Source organism: Hyperolius riggenbachi, chromosome 2 (assembly GCF_040937935.1).
Source record: "Hyperolius riggenbachi isolate aHypRig1 chromosome 2, aHypRig1.pri, whole genome shotgun sequence".
Lineage (NCBI taxonomy): Eukaryota > Metazoa > Chordata > Amphibia > Anura > Hyperoliidae > Hyperolius > Hyperolius riggenbachi.
In genome coordinates this window covers 188796391-188811186 of record NC_090647.1, presented here as the reverse complement: position 1 = coordinate 188811186, position 14796 = coordinate 188796391, and positions in this window count along the sequence as shown.

Sequence of the window (14796 nt, the reverse complement as noted above, 5' to 3'; positions counted from 1 at the left end):
ATCGTAATGAGGGCAGCAGACACCAGAAAATCGCAATGTGGGCAGCAGTGACCAGAAAATCGCAATGTGGGCAGCAGTGACCAGAAAATCGTAATGTGGGCAGCAGACACCTGAAAATCACAATGTGGGCAGCAGACACCTGAAAATCGTAATGTGGGCAGCAGACACCAGAAAATCATAATGTGGGCAGCAGACACCAGAAAATCGCAATGTGGGCAGCAGTGACCAGAAAATCGCAATGTGGGCAGCAGTGACCAGAAAATCGTAATGTGGGCAGCAGACACCAGAAAATCGCAATGTGGGCAGCAGACACCAGAAAATCGCAATGTGGGCAGCAGTGACCAGAAAATCGCAATGTGGGCAGCAGTGACCAGAAAATCGTAATGTGGGCAGCAGACACCAGAAAATCGCAATGTGGGCAGCAGACACCAGAAAATCGCAATGTGGGCAGCAGTGACCAGAAAATCGTAATGTGGGCAGCAGACACCAGAAAATCCTAATGTGGGCAGCAGACACCAGAAAATCGCAATGTGGGCAGCAGACACCTGAAAATCACAATGTGGGCAGCAGTGACCAGAAAATCATAATGTGGGCAGCAGACACCTGAACATCACAATGTGGGCAGAAGTGACCAGAAAATCATAATGTGGGCAGCAGTCACCTAAAAATCACAATGTGGGCAGCAGTGACCAGAAAATCATAATGTGGGCAGCAGACACCTGAACATCACAATGTGGGCAGCAGTGACCAGAAAATCGTAATGTGGGCAGCAGACACCTGAAAATCACAATGTGGGCAGCAGACACCTGAAAATCACAATGTAGGCAGCAGACACTAGAAAAAAAAATGCACCTGTGAAAAAAAACCAATTCACTTACCTGACAGAAGTCTTCTCCTCTCCCGGCATCTGGCTCGCAGCTCCCCGAGTCCTGCTGCAGCACATCTCCCGCGCTGACAGGCAGAGTGCAGGGCTACGGCAAGATGGCTGCCGAAGCCCTGTACTAGAGACACAAATAGTCTCCAGTGCAGGGCTTCTTCGGCGGCCATCTTGCCGTAGCCCTGCTCTGCCTGCCGGAGACTATGCAGGCTGCTGGAGCGGGGCTGCGGGGAATGAACTGGCGCAGCGTCTATTAGACGCTGCGGCCAGTTGAGCACCTTGCTGGGGGGTCCAGGGCAGCGCTCCCCCCACGCACAGTGAGCGGGCCCCAGAGCAGCCCCGGGCGGCCGGGCCCCCCTGCGGCTGAGAGAGTCGCATCCCCGGTAGGTACGCCGGTGGTGACAGCCTTTCCTCCTCCGGGCCCCTGACTTGCTAGGGGCCCCCCTGCAACTGCAGGGGCTGCAGGGTCTATTCCTACGCCCCTGGGCAAGATAGCAAATACCATGCATGGCTTGTAAAACAAACCCAGCATTGTGTTTATTGTAAAAAATGATAACTCCGTAATAGACAGAAATTGTACGTGCACATTGGACTTTTTTTTTTTGCAAAAAATATAAATGTACCTTTTTTGTCCTTAATGAAGGCTTAATTAAGGATTAAACAACAAGGTGACAGTTCAGGGAACAAGCAGCACACAAACACTTTTTAATGCGGTTAAATGACAAAAAAGGTATCTACCCATTAATATTGAAAATTTACATATCTCCTCAGAAATAGTTTTGGGCGAACACCTAGATGTTCGGGTTCGCGAACGTTCGCCGAACATCGCCGCGATGTTCGGGTGTTCGCGCCGAACTCCGAACATAATGGAAGTCAATGGGGACCCGAACTTTCGTGCTTTGTAAAGCTTCCTTACATGCTACATACCACAAATTTGCAGGGTATGTGCACCTTGGGAGTGGGTACAAGAGGAAAAAAAATATTTGAAAAAGAGCTTATAGTTTTTGAGAAAATTGATTGTAAAGTTTCAAAGGAAAAACTGTCTTTTAAATGCGGAAAATGTCATGTTTCTTTGCACAGGTAACATGCTTTTTGTCGCCATGCAGTCATAAATTTAATACAGAGAAGAGGTTCCAGGAAAAGGGACCGGTAACCGTAATGCTAACCCAGCAGCAGCACACGTGATGGAACAGGAGGAGGGCGGCGCAGGAGGAGAAGGCCACGCTTTAAGACACAACCCAGGCCTTGCATGAGGACAAGAAGCGTGCGGATAGCAATGCTTTTTGCCGCCATGCAGTCATAAATGTAATAAAGATGAGAGGTTCAATAAACAGGGACCGGAAACGCTAACCCAGCAGCAGCAGCAGCAGCACACGTGATGGAACAGGAGGAGGCGCAGGAGGAGAAGGCCACGCTTTTTGAGACACAGCATCCCAGGCCTTGCATGAGGACAAATAGCGTGCGGATATAGCAATGCTTTTTGCCGCCATGCAGTCATAAATGTAATAAAGATGAGAGGTTCAGAAAACAGGGACCGGAAACGCTAACCCAGCAGCAGCAGCAGCAGCAGCACACGTGATGGAACAGGAGGAGGCGCAGGAGGAGAAGGCCACGCTTTTTGAGACACAGCATCCCAGGCCTTGCATGAGGACAAATAGCGTGCGGATATAGCAATGCTTTTTGCCGCCATGCAGTCATAAATGTAATAAAGATGAGAGGTTCAATAAACAGGGACCGGAAACGCTAACCCAGCAGCAGCAGCAGCAGTACACGTGAGGGAACAGGAGGAGCCGCAGGAGGAGAAGGCCACGCTTTTTGAGACACAACATCCCAGGCCTTGCATGAGGACAAATAGCGTGCGGATATAGCAATGCTTTTTGCCGCCATGCAGTCATAAATGTAATAAAGATGAGAGGTTCAATAAACAGGGACCGGAAACGCTAACCCAGCAGCAGCAGCAGCAGCAGCACACGTGATGGAACAGGAGGAGGCGCAGGAGGAGAATGCCGCGCTTTTTGAGACACAGCATCCCAGGCCTTGCATGAGGACAAATAGCGTGCGGATATAGCAATGCTTTTTGCCGCCATGCAGTCATAAATGTAATAAAGATGAGAGGTTCAATAAACAGGGACCGGAAACGCTAACCCAGCAGCAGCAGCAGCACACGTGATGGAACAGGAGGAGGCGCAGGAGGAGAAGGCCACGCTTTTTGAGACACAGCATCCCAGGCCTTCCATGAGGACAAATAGCGTGCGGATATAGCAATGCTTTTTGCCGCCATGCAGTCATAAATGTAATAAAGATGAGAGGTTCAATAAACAGGGACCGGAAACGCTAACCCATCACAGATGGTCATTGTTCATGTTACTTGGTTGGGGTCCAGGAGTGTTGCGTAGTCATTTCCATTTCAGGATTGATTCATTTTAATTTGAGTCAGACGGTCTGCATTTTCCGACATAACGTTGGCTGCCGGGCAAGCCAGCACCTCTATTGCGTACATTGCCAGTTTGTGCCAGGTGTCTAGCTTCGATACCCAATAGTTGAAGGGTGCCGATGGATTGTTCAACACAGCTACGCCATCTGACATGTAGTCCTTGACCATCTGCTCCAGGCGATCGGTGTTGGAGGTGGATCTGCACGCTTGCTGTTCTGTGGGCTGCTGCTGCATGGGTGTCATAAAATTTTCCCACTCCAAGGACACTGCTGATACCATTCCCTTTTGGGCACTAGCTGAGGCTTGTGTTGCTTGCTGCCCTCCTGGTCGTCCTGGGTTTGCGGAAGTCAGTCTGTCGGCGTACAACTGGCTAGAGGAGAGGGAGGATGTCAATCTCCTCTCTAAAGTCTCCACAAGGGCCTGCTGGTATTCTTCCATTTTGACCTGTCTGACTCTTTCTTCAAGCAGTTTTGGAACATTGTGTTTGTACCGTGGATCCAGAAGGGTATAAACCCAGTAATTGGTGTTGTCCAGAATGCGCACAATGCGTGGGTCGCGTTCAATGCAGTCTAGCATGAATTGAGCCATGTGTGCCAGAGTCCTGCCAGAATCCTCATCATCCTCTTGTGAGCGTTGTGATAGTTGTTGTGATGCATCATAGTCGTCACCTTCTTCCTGGTCTGCTTCTGCTGACCATTCGCGCTGAATTGTGGAAGTCCAACGTGCACCGCTCTGGCCCTCATCAGTGGTGGCAGGAAATTCCTGCTCCAACTCCAGCTGTTCCTCCTCCTCTTCTTCGTCATAGCTGCTGGGGCCAGCGTTTCCTGATGCGGATGGCCTGATGTTGGTACCATCACGCTAATCGTTTTCTCCTTCAGATTCCCCCAGTTGCATCATGACAGCTGTTTCCTTGATTTTCAACATTGACCTCTTCAGTAAACACAGCAGTGGTATGGTAATGCTGACTGAAGAGTTGTCACTGCTCACAAGCAACGTGGATTGCTCAAAATTTTGGAGGACTTGGCAGAGGTTCAACATGTTGGCCCAATCGGATCCACAGAAGCTTGGCAGCTGTCCGGATGTGCCTCGGTACTGCGCCGTCATGTACTGGACCACTGCACTCTTCTGCTCGCAAAAGCGGGCTAGCATGTGCAGCGTAGAATGCCAGCGCGTAGGGACATCACACAGAAAGCGATGGTGGGGGAGATTGAAGCGCTCCTGCATCTTGGCGAGTGCCCCCGAAGCAGTACTGGAATTTCTGCAATGTTTGGCCACTAGTCGCACCTTCAACAGAAGATCGGCCATGCCTGGGTATGTCCTCAGGAACCGCTGAACTACTAGGTTCATCACGTGCGCCAGGCAAGGGATGTGTGTCAGCTTAGCCAACCTCAAAGCGCGAATGAGATTACTCCCATTATCACACACAACCATGCCCGGTTTCAGGTCCAGCGGTGCCAGCCACAAATCTGTCTGTTCCTTTATTCCCCTCCAAATTTCCTCCCCTGTGTGCTGCTTATCCCCAAGGCAGATCAGCTTCAGCAACGTTTGCTGACGCATGCCAACAGCTGTGCTGCACTGCTTCCACGATCCTACTGCTGCTGGGTTAGCGTTTCCGGATGAGGTACAGCTTTGAGATGCGTTGGAGGAGAAGGAGTCAGAGAGGTAGGTGCTGCTGTTGTTATCCAGTGGGAGGGACGGCGGTGCAGCTGTTTGCGGCGTGGGCAACACCCGTGCCGTAGCAGGTGAGGAATCGCTGCCAGGCTCCACAAGGTTCACCCAGTGCGCGGTAAGGGAGATGTATCGACCCTGGCCGAACGCACTCGTCCAGGTGTCAGTGGTGAGGTGAACCTTGCAGGCAACGGCATTCTTCAAGCTTTGGGTTATTTTGCTGACCACGTGCTCATGCAACTCAGGCACTGCAGAGCGCGCAAAGTGGTTGCGGCTGGGAACCACGTAACGTGGGATGGCCACTGACATCATGCCCTTGAAGCTGTTTGTCTCCACCACTCGATATGGCAGCATTTCGCAGGCCAGAAGCTTGGCTATGCTGGCTGTTACTGCCACGGCCCGGGGGTCATTTGCTGGCAATTTCCTCTTGCGATCAAACATCTCCGAGACAGACAACTGAATCGTAGGGCTGCACACTGAAGGGCTGTTGGTTGTTGTGTTTGATGAACACTGGGAGACCTCAAGAGCACTACTCCGGAAAGTGACAGTGTCAGCGTCTGATGTTTGTGAATGTTGTGAACCACGCAATGGCTGGGCTACTGCTGCTGCTGAGGCGGGTCTGGTGGTGAGTCTGGTGACCCCAAGGGAGGCAGTGTTGCTGGTACCCTGTCCTGCCACGTTTGCCCACAGAGTGGGATGTTTGGATAGCATGTGGCGGCTCATGCTGGTGGTGGAGAGGTTGTTAATACTTTTCCCCCTGCTCAGGCGGGTCTTGCACACCTTGCAAATCGCCATAGTACCATCCTCAGTTCAGTCTTCAAAGAAAGCCCAGACTTTGGAGCACCTGCCTTGCTGGCGATTTCTGTTTGCGCCTCTTTTGCCTCTCACTTGAACTTCCACGCTTGTGGTGCCTGAAATTGCGCGCCGCCTACCTTGTGGCACAAGGCGAACTCGTGCATCAGTGAGTTCTTCAACAGACTCATCTGTGCTGCTGCTATGACGGCGATGTTCTCATTCACAAACAAAATCTGGGTCTCTGTCCACATTGTCCATACCCTCCTCTTCCATCTCCTGAAACTCGTCATATGTCATTGTGGGGGGCCGCCGCCGTGGAGTAGAGCTCCCCAGAACAACCTCTGCGCAGCTCACTCCAACGTCGTCTTCCAGATCTTGTCGGCCGACCTCCTGCAATTGCAACCCCTCCTGCCCAACTTGCTCTGGGATTTGGGTTTCCGAGTCCTCCTCGGACTCGCCTTGTATTTCAGTGCGCGGTGCATTTCCCACAGTTAATGGTTGTGAATCCGGGCACAACATTTCTGGCTGTTCCTCCATTGACCTTTGAAAGGTGGAAGTATGTTGGGCTGGGAATAGCTCCTGCGAATACCCCATTGTGTCCTGAGGTAATTCATCGGACTGGTTATCTGGCAGTTGTGTGCGTGGTGTCGCTGCCGGTTGTGTCAGCTTTGTGCCCACTGGCTCCTTGTAACTGGCTGAGGACTCGGACCTCGTGCGTGATGTGCTGGTGCTGCTTAACCCACTGCTGGACGCTTGAGAGGTCATCCAAGTAATTATCTGGTCCTGTTCTTTTGAATTTGTGAGGGTTGTTGTCCTGGACAACATGGGCGGTATTGAGTGGGTTTTCTTGGGTGCTCCCCTGTGGCCTGTACGTGAACCGTCAGGGGAAACACCTCTTCCCTTGCCCCTCCCTCTTTCACTGGATTTCTTCCTCATTTCACTTATCCTTAAAGTACACGCTGACTGGCAGCAGTACAGTGGCAGTACAGAAATGCTATACAGTGGTGGGTGAGCGGTGTACCACTATTCCCAGCAGCGACACAGAGCACAATGCTATACAGTGGCGGGTGAGCGGTGTACCACTATTCCCAGCAGCAACACAGAGCACAATGCTATACAGTGGCGGGTGAGCGGTGTACTACTATTCCCAGCAGACACAGAGTGGCAGGAAACAGAATGCTATATAGTGTGGCTGAGCGAGGTACACAGAGTGGCAGTAAACAGAATGCTATATAGTGTGGCTGAGCGAGCGGTGTACTACTATTCCCAGCAGACACAGAACAGTAAACAGAATGCTATATAGTGTGGCTGAGCGGTGTACCACTATTCCCAGCAGCGACACAGAGCACAATGCTATACAGTGGCGGGTGAGCGGTGTACCACTATTCCCAGCAGCGACACAGAGCACAATGCTATACAGTGGCGGGTGAGCGGTGTACTACTATTCCCAGCAGACACAGAGTGGCAGTAAACAGAATGCTATATAGTGTGGCTGAGCGAGGTACACAGAGTGGCAGTAAACAGAATGCTATATAGTGTGGCTGAGCGAGCGGTGTACTACTATTCCCAGCAGACACAGAACAGTAAACAGAATGCTATATAGTGTGGCTGAGCGGTGTACCACTATTCCCAGCAGCGACACAGAGCACAATGCTATACAGTGGCGGGTGAGCGGTGTACCACTATTCCCAGCAGCGACACAGAGCACAATGCTATACAGTGGCGGGTGAGCGGTGTACTACTATTCCCAGCAGACACAGAGTGGCAGTAAACACAATGCTATATAGTGTGGCTGAGCGAGGTACACAGAGTGGCAGTAAACAGAATGCTATATAGTGTGGCTGAGCGAGCGGTGTACTACTGTTCTCAGCAGACACAGAGTGGCAGTAAACAGAATGCTATATAGTGTGGCTGAGCGAGGTACACAGAGTGGCAGTAAACAGAATGCTATATAGTGTTGCTGAGCGAGCGGTGTACTACTATTCCCAGCAGACACAGAACAGTAAACAGAATGCTATATAGTGTGGCTAAGCGAGGTACACAGAGTGGCAGTAAACAGAATGCTATATAGTGTGGCTGAGCGAGCGGTGTACTACTATTCCCAGCAGCGACACAATGACTGGGGGGACCCTGGCTAGCGTGGCTGGAGCGCGAACTACCCTGCCTGCCTACCCAAAGCTAAACCCACAGACAAATGGCGGAGATATGATGTGGTTCGGGTATTTATTTACCCGAACCACGTGACAGTTCGGCCAATCAGAGCGCGTTCGGGTCCGAACCACGTGACCCGTTCGACCAATCACAGCGCTAGCCGAACGTTCGGGGAACGTTCGGCCATGCGCTCTTAGTTCGGCCATGTGGCCGAACGGTTTGGCCGAACACCATCAGGTGTTCGGCCGAACTCGAACATCACCCGAACAGGGTGATGTTCTGCAGAACCCGAACAGTGGCGAACACTGTTCGCCCAACACTACTCAGAAACAGCACAGAATTTCCTGCAGGAGACCCCGCGCCATGTTGCAACACTTTTGCCGGGGATCATTGCACAGCTGCAATACTGATGTATAATGGTCCCTGGTAAATATACCAATTATTGCCAGTAAAATAAATAATAATAAAAAAAATCCTCTATAATAATCCCCCTATGTCCCTGCATCCTCCATTGTCCCTGTGTCCGTGCTTTTCCCTTACAAAGCATGCGTGGCACGCGGGCGGAGGTCGGGACAACAGGAGGACAGGGCCAGGGGGGCGGGCGTGCACAGGTACACATTGCAGCCATGCGCACGCATGCATGCTGGCCTGCGGCGGTATCGACAGGGGTGGGAGGGGAGGAGGGGTTGTTAGGGGAGAGGCTTAGCACCCATTAGGCCTTAGGTCTAGTATATATATAAATGTGGGATCACCCCCTCCAAAGCTTCTTTAACCTTTTGTATATGCAGACAGAGGTGCCAAAAGAATACAATTTACTAAAAATGTTAAAATGAGATGAGGCAGAGGTGGACTTACCTCCTCCAAGCAAACACACAAAGAGACTGTTGTATATATTCAAAACAACAAGTGTTTATTTGTATACTCCAAAAAGTGCAAGTGCAATGCGTTTTACAGGCACAGACCTGTATGACTACATGCTCCATTTTGTATTGCCTGATGAAGCAGGAGATGCCTGTGAAACACGTTGCACTTGCACTTTTTGGAGTATACAAATAAATCCTTGTTGTTTTGAATATATACAACAGTCTCTTTGTGAGTCTGCTTGGAGGAGGTAAGTCCACCTCTGCCTCCTTTCATTTTAACAATTTTAATACATTTTATTCTTTTGGCGCCTCAGTCTGCATATACAGTTCCTGTGTCCACCCTTGGTGGAGGGTTGTTGCCCCGTATTTCCTATCTACAGAGAGTGACTTCTTAATCCTGAGTGGGGACAGGTCTAATCTTCCCACCTGCTAATATAGTGGTTACCTGGATGGTAACCCATGTTTGTGAGTATATCTGCATACTTACCTTACATATCCACTCTACCAGTACATACTACCAGTGCATACTGGGATCTCTGTGTCTCCATCTTTGTGTTTCTTTAACCCTTTGCCATCCATGCAGGCTGCTATAGCCAGAATTTGGAGCCTGGACCACATGGGTTTTCGCACCTTGAGCTATTCCAGCCCACATGGGTCATGATATGGAGGTGCTCTAAAAGAGTTTTGCAACAGAGCTTTCCCTCTTCCCCAAATCCCTTGTCAATAACATGGACAAGGGGCTCATACCCATCTCTATTCCCAGGAGAAGATGGGGATAGCTTCTACTATGTCTCTGGGTGTAAGGGCTACCTATTCCCATGCCTGTGGTTGTAAGGGCTAACTTCTCCCATGTCTGTGGGTGTAAGGGCTAATTCTTCCATGCCTGTAGGTGTAAGGGTTAAGTACTCCCATCCATGCCTGTGGGTGTAAGGGCTAACCTCTCCAATGCCTGTGGGTGTAAGAGCTAACGTCTCCAATGCCTGTGGGTGTAAGAGCTAACGTCTCCAATGCCTGTGGGTGTAAAGGCTAACTTCTCCCATGCCTGTGGGTGTAAGTGCTAATTCTTCCATGGCTGTGGGTGTAAAGGTACTTTCTCCCATGCCTGTGGGTGTAAGGGCTAGCTATTCCCATTCCTGTGGGTGTGAGGGGGGCTAGCTACTCCCATGCCTGTGGGTATAAGGGCTAATTGTTTCATGCCTGTGGGTGTAAGAGCTAACCTCTCCAATGCCTGTGGGTGTAAGGGTTAAGTACTCCCATCCATGCCTGTGGGTGTAAGGGCTAATTCTTCCATGCCTGTGGGTGTAAGGGCTAACCTCTCCAATGCCTGTGCGTGTAAGGGCTATCTACTTCCATGCCTGTGGGTGTAAGTGCTAATTCTTCCATGGCTGTGGGTGTAAAGGCTACTTTCTCCCATGCCTGTGGGTGCAAGGGCTAACTACTCCCATGCCTGTGGGTGTAAGGGCTAATTGTTTAATGCCTGTGGGTGTAAGGGCTAACCTCTCCAATGCCTGTGGGTGTAAGGGCTAACTTCTCCCATGACTGTGATTGTAAGGGCTAACTACTCCCATGCCTGTGGGTGTAAGGGCTAACTACTCCCATGCCTGTGGGTGTAAGGGCTAACTACTCCCATGCCTGTGGGTGTAAGGGCTAACTACTCCCATGCCTGTGGGTGTAAGGGCTAACTACTCCCATGCCTGTGGGTGTAAGGGCTAATTGTTCCATGCCTGTGGGTGTAAGGGCTAACCTCTCTAATGCCTGTGGGTGTAAGGGCTAACTACTCCCATGCCTGTGGGTGTAAGGGCTATCTACTCCCATGCCTGTGGGTGTACAGTATTTTAACAAGGAGACCCCCAGATGCCTGTTCCCTTTGGAAATGTTCAGTAGTAATATAGTTGGGAATCGTTCCTTTTTAAATATATAGGAAAATGAGAAAAAAACATTTTAATTCTTTTTGGGATCATTCACTTTGGAAATGTCCCATGCCAGTATCCTCTAAGAACTTGAATAAAGGTCTCTGCCAAACAATGCTACATATATTGCTCCCAGCCTCCCACTGCCAGCACTCACTATCCTAAAGCATAGCAAACCCTGGCAAAGCAAATTTAAATGTGCTGATGGGGCTCCCAGATCAATGGTAACCCCCTTCTGTTAAAGGAGTTCCGAGCTCTAATTAAAATCCAAATCTGAACTTACCTGGGGCTTTCTCCAGCCCACCGTAGGTCTGGAGGTCTCTCGACGTCCATCTGGCTCTTCTCCCAGGGCCTGGTCAGAAATGGCTCCCCGGCGGTTCCAAGTGACACTGGGCCCGAGTGTCAGGCTCCTCTTCCTGAAAGGTGACATCACCACGCTGGCCGCCTCGTGTCATCACGGCGGCCGGCGTGACAGTACGGCGCATGGGCGATTAAACCGCGCATGCGCAGTACTATCATGCCAGGCGCTGTGATGACGCGAGGCGGCCGGCGTGGTGACGAGTACTGACGTCACCTTTCAGGAAGAGAAGCCCGACACTCGGGCCCAGTATCACCGGGAGCCGCCGGGAAGCCATTACTGACCAGGCCCTGGGAGCTGGTGGGACATTTAAAGATGCTTTTCTGGGACTTGCTAAACTTTAGTAAAGCAATCCTCCCAGGCCCAGCATGATCTCCACTGGCACCCTCTGCTTTCCACAAAAGCACCCATAGCATTCTCTGCCAAAAGCTTTCCCTGCCCAAACCAACAATACCCCATCACTCATGGGCACCCCTGAACCAACTGCACTGCTTACAAATTTGCTCACTTCCACTTACCGCTACTACACTAGTAAGTAAACCCTAGCAAAGCATCTTTGAACTTCCTGCTGGGGTTTCTCATTAATGTTTACACTGACCAATGGGATCCCTTAAAATGGAAGGATCCCATTTGTTAGTGTAATAACCAAAGGGAAACCCCAGAGGCAAATGTAGGGATCCCATTGGTCAGTGTAATAACCAATGGGAATGTCCACAGTGGTAATTTTAAAGATGCTTTTGCTGCTGCAGCTTTCTAGAGATAAAGGTACATTTTCAATACCAATGGATAGATATATTATCTGTTATTTAACTGCATTTAAAAAAAAAATTCCTATTGCAAACTTTCATTTTTTTCATTATTCTTAGTATCCTTCTTAACATACGTAGCAAATTTGGTAATTATAGTATGTAGCGGGGGCTTTGCTATTAATTGTCAAATTTGACACCATTGACTTCAATGCAATTCATGATACTATTTCAGCAAAAATTTGTGGAACCACCTGAAGTTTGAGGAAACGTTCTAGAGACTACCACAGACATTCTCACTCATCCCTAATGGCAATCTTCATATGCTTCTTCAGGTTCCCTTTAAAGAGGAGCTGTCAGCCATACTATCTCAGAAAAAATAAACACATTTATAGTAGATACATACTTGCTCTACTTACATAACATATGTATTGCACTGTCCACGTCTCTTAAGGTGCCTATCAATGGTACAAATTTTCCTTTAGATTTGAAATTTCAATGTGATTTTTAATGATTGCAACTAATTGGATGGCAATTATGGATTGTTCCCATAAATGCAACAATTTAAGAAGGTTTTATATTCAGAGTCGGTCATAAAATACATCTTTTGGATCAATATTTTTTCCTTTTCCAATCGACCAAAGAATTGTTTCACATCTATGTGTGCCACACATGGTGTAGTTTTCTATACGATTGGATCATAAAAATTGCATCAAAAGTTTGAATCTGATGGACCTTTAGACATGCTTAGGAAGACATAAGACAGGTTGTGCAGGTTTTTCTAGTGGTGCCCTGATTTCTTTTAACAGTCAGAGACCTAATAAGATAATTGACTTTCTCCAGATTGGCTGTCTATATTGGTTGTGTATATGTTAGAATATTATACTGTAAACCTCATTGAGGGACAGTAAATAACATTATTAGTTCAATGTTTTCTGTAAAGTGCTTCAAAGAATGTTTCACTGCTGTATAATAAATGTGTACAATAAATGAATAAATCACAAATGCATGAAACAGCTGTATTGGTGAGTCACTTTAGGTTGATTGCTGCCAGCAGTATGCTTTATCTAAAAAAACAAAAAAAAATGGTATTATACTAAGGTAAATAAAAGTGTGTACAGAGGCACAATAAAATTTTTCATAGTAATTATAACCCAGTCATTAGGGAGACAGTTTCAGGCATGAGCAATATACAGCTACAACTAAGAAGAGTATGCTCTTCAATACAGAGGGAAGCAGGAAAATCGGGTGCATATGAGAAGTGAACAAATCGGGCACCGCCATTGACTCTAATGTTAAATATCGGTTAAACTGTTTTGCACCTATTGTTATTTATAGTTTTTACAATACTAAAACGGAAAATATCGTTATAAAATTTGTTTTTACACTCATAATTTTTTTTAAATTATTATTTTAATGTTTCAGTATTTTGATATTGTACTTTTTTAATCAATTTTACATTAATTTTTAGAATCATAATTACTTTAATTATCGTATTGAAATGTAATTTAATATTTTTTTATCATTTTACATTCTTTTTAAGATTTTTTATTTCGGGTATTTGGGTTAGGCACCACCCTAAGACCCCGAAGGGTTTTATAAATTAAATTTACATCTTTGGCTCAGCCCATTTTTTCAAAGTGGCTGAAAAGATACTGATGGAAAAAGCAGAAATGAGGAACTAAACCAACACTTAAACTTGTGAGCAACCGGTACCACCTTGTGGTACGCTTGGAAAATAACCGGGCTAACACCATTAGAACTGAAGAATGATTTTATTACAATAATATACTGTACAGGATCTTCTCAAAAAATTAGCATATTGTGATAAAGTTCATTATTTTCTGTAATGTACTGATAAACATTAGACTTTCATATATTTTAGATTCAAATACACACAACTGAAGTAGTTCAAGCCTTTTATTGTTTTAATATTGATGATTTTGGCATACAGCTCATGAAAACCCAAAATTCCTATCTCAAAAAGTTAGCATATTTCATCCGACCAATAAAAGAAAAGTGTTTTTAAAACAGAAAAAGTCAACCTTCAAATAATTATGTTCGGTTATGCACTCAATACTTGGTTGGGAATCCTTTTGCAGAAATGACTGCTTCGATGCGGCGTGGCATGGAGGCAATCAGCCTGTGGTACTGCTCAGGTGTTATGGAGGCCCAGGATGCTTCGATAGCGGCCTTAAAGGGGTTCTTTCGCGAAAAAAGTAGGCAGTTAAAAAATGTGACAGATGACAGGTTTTGGGCCATTCCATCTTTTTAAGGGGGATTCTCGGGGCTTTCCTTGTTTTCAACAGCATTTCCTGAACAACAGTTGCAAAATCTAACTGACATAATAGTGTGCAAGTGATTAGGGAGGCCGGCTGGTATCTTGCTATTTTGGCAGTTAAACTGCTGTTCAGGAAATGCTGTTGAAAACAAAGAAAGCCCTGAGAATCCCCCTAAAAAAGATGGACTGGCCCAAAACCTGTCATCTGTCACATTTTTTTAACTGCCTACTTTTTTCGCGAAAGAACTCCTTTAAGCTCATCCAGCATGTTGGGTCTTGCGTCTCTCAACTTTCTCTTCACACTATCCCACAGATTCTCTATGGGGTTCAGGTCAGGAGAGTGGGCAGGCCAATTGGGCACAGTAATACCATGGTCAGTAAACCATTAACCAGTGGTTTTGGCACTGTGAGCAGGTGCCAGGTTGTGCTGAAAAATGAAATATTCATCTTTAAACCACGGGAGCTCAGCAGCATCTCCTGCCGGCTACAGTCTATTGCGCCCTCTCTCCTCCCTGCCGCATAATTGTACAAGTGGCAATGCAGGGAGGTGACAGCCAGCCTGGCAGCGGGAAGAAGCTCTGACCCCTGCATTGTAGGTGGACAGTAAACCGGGTAGTATCCTATGTGGCCGACCCACGTTTTCGAGTTCAAGCTCATGGCACTAGCATAACCTGTCAGCCTGAGCTTCTGAATGAGGGATCGGTTCCTATGAA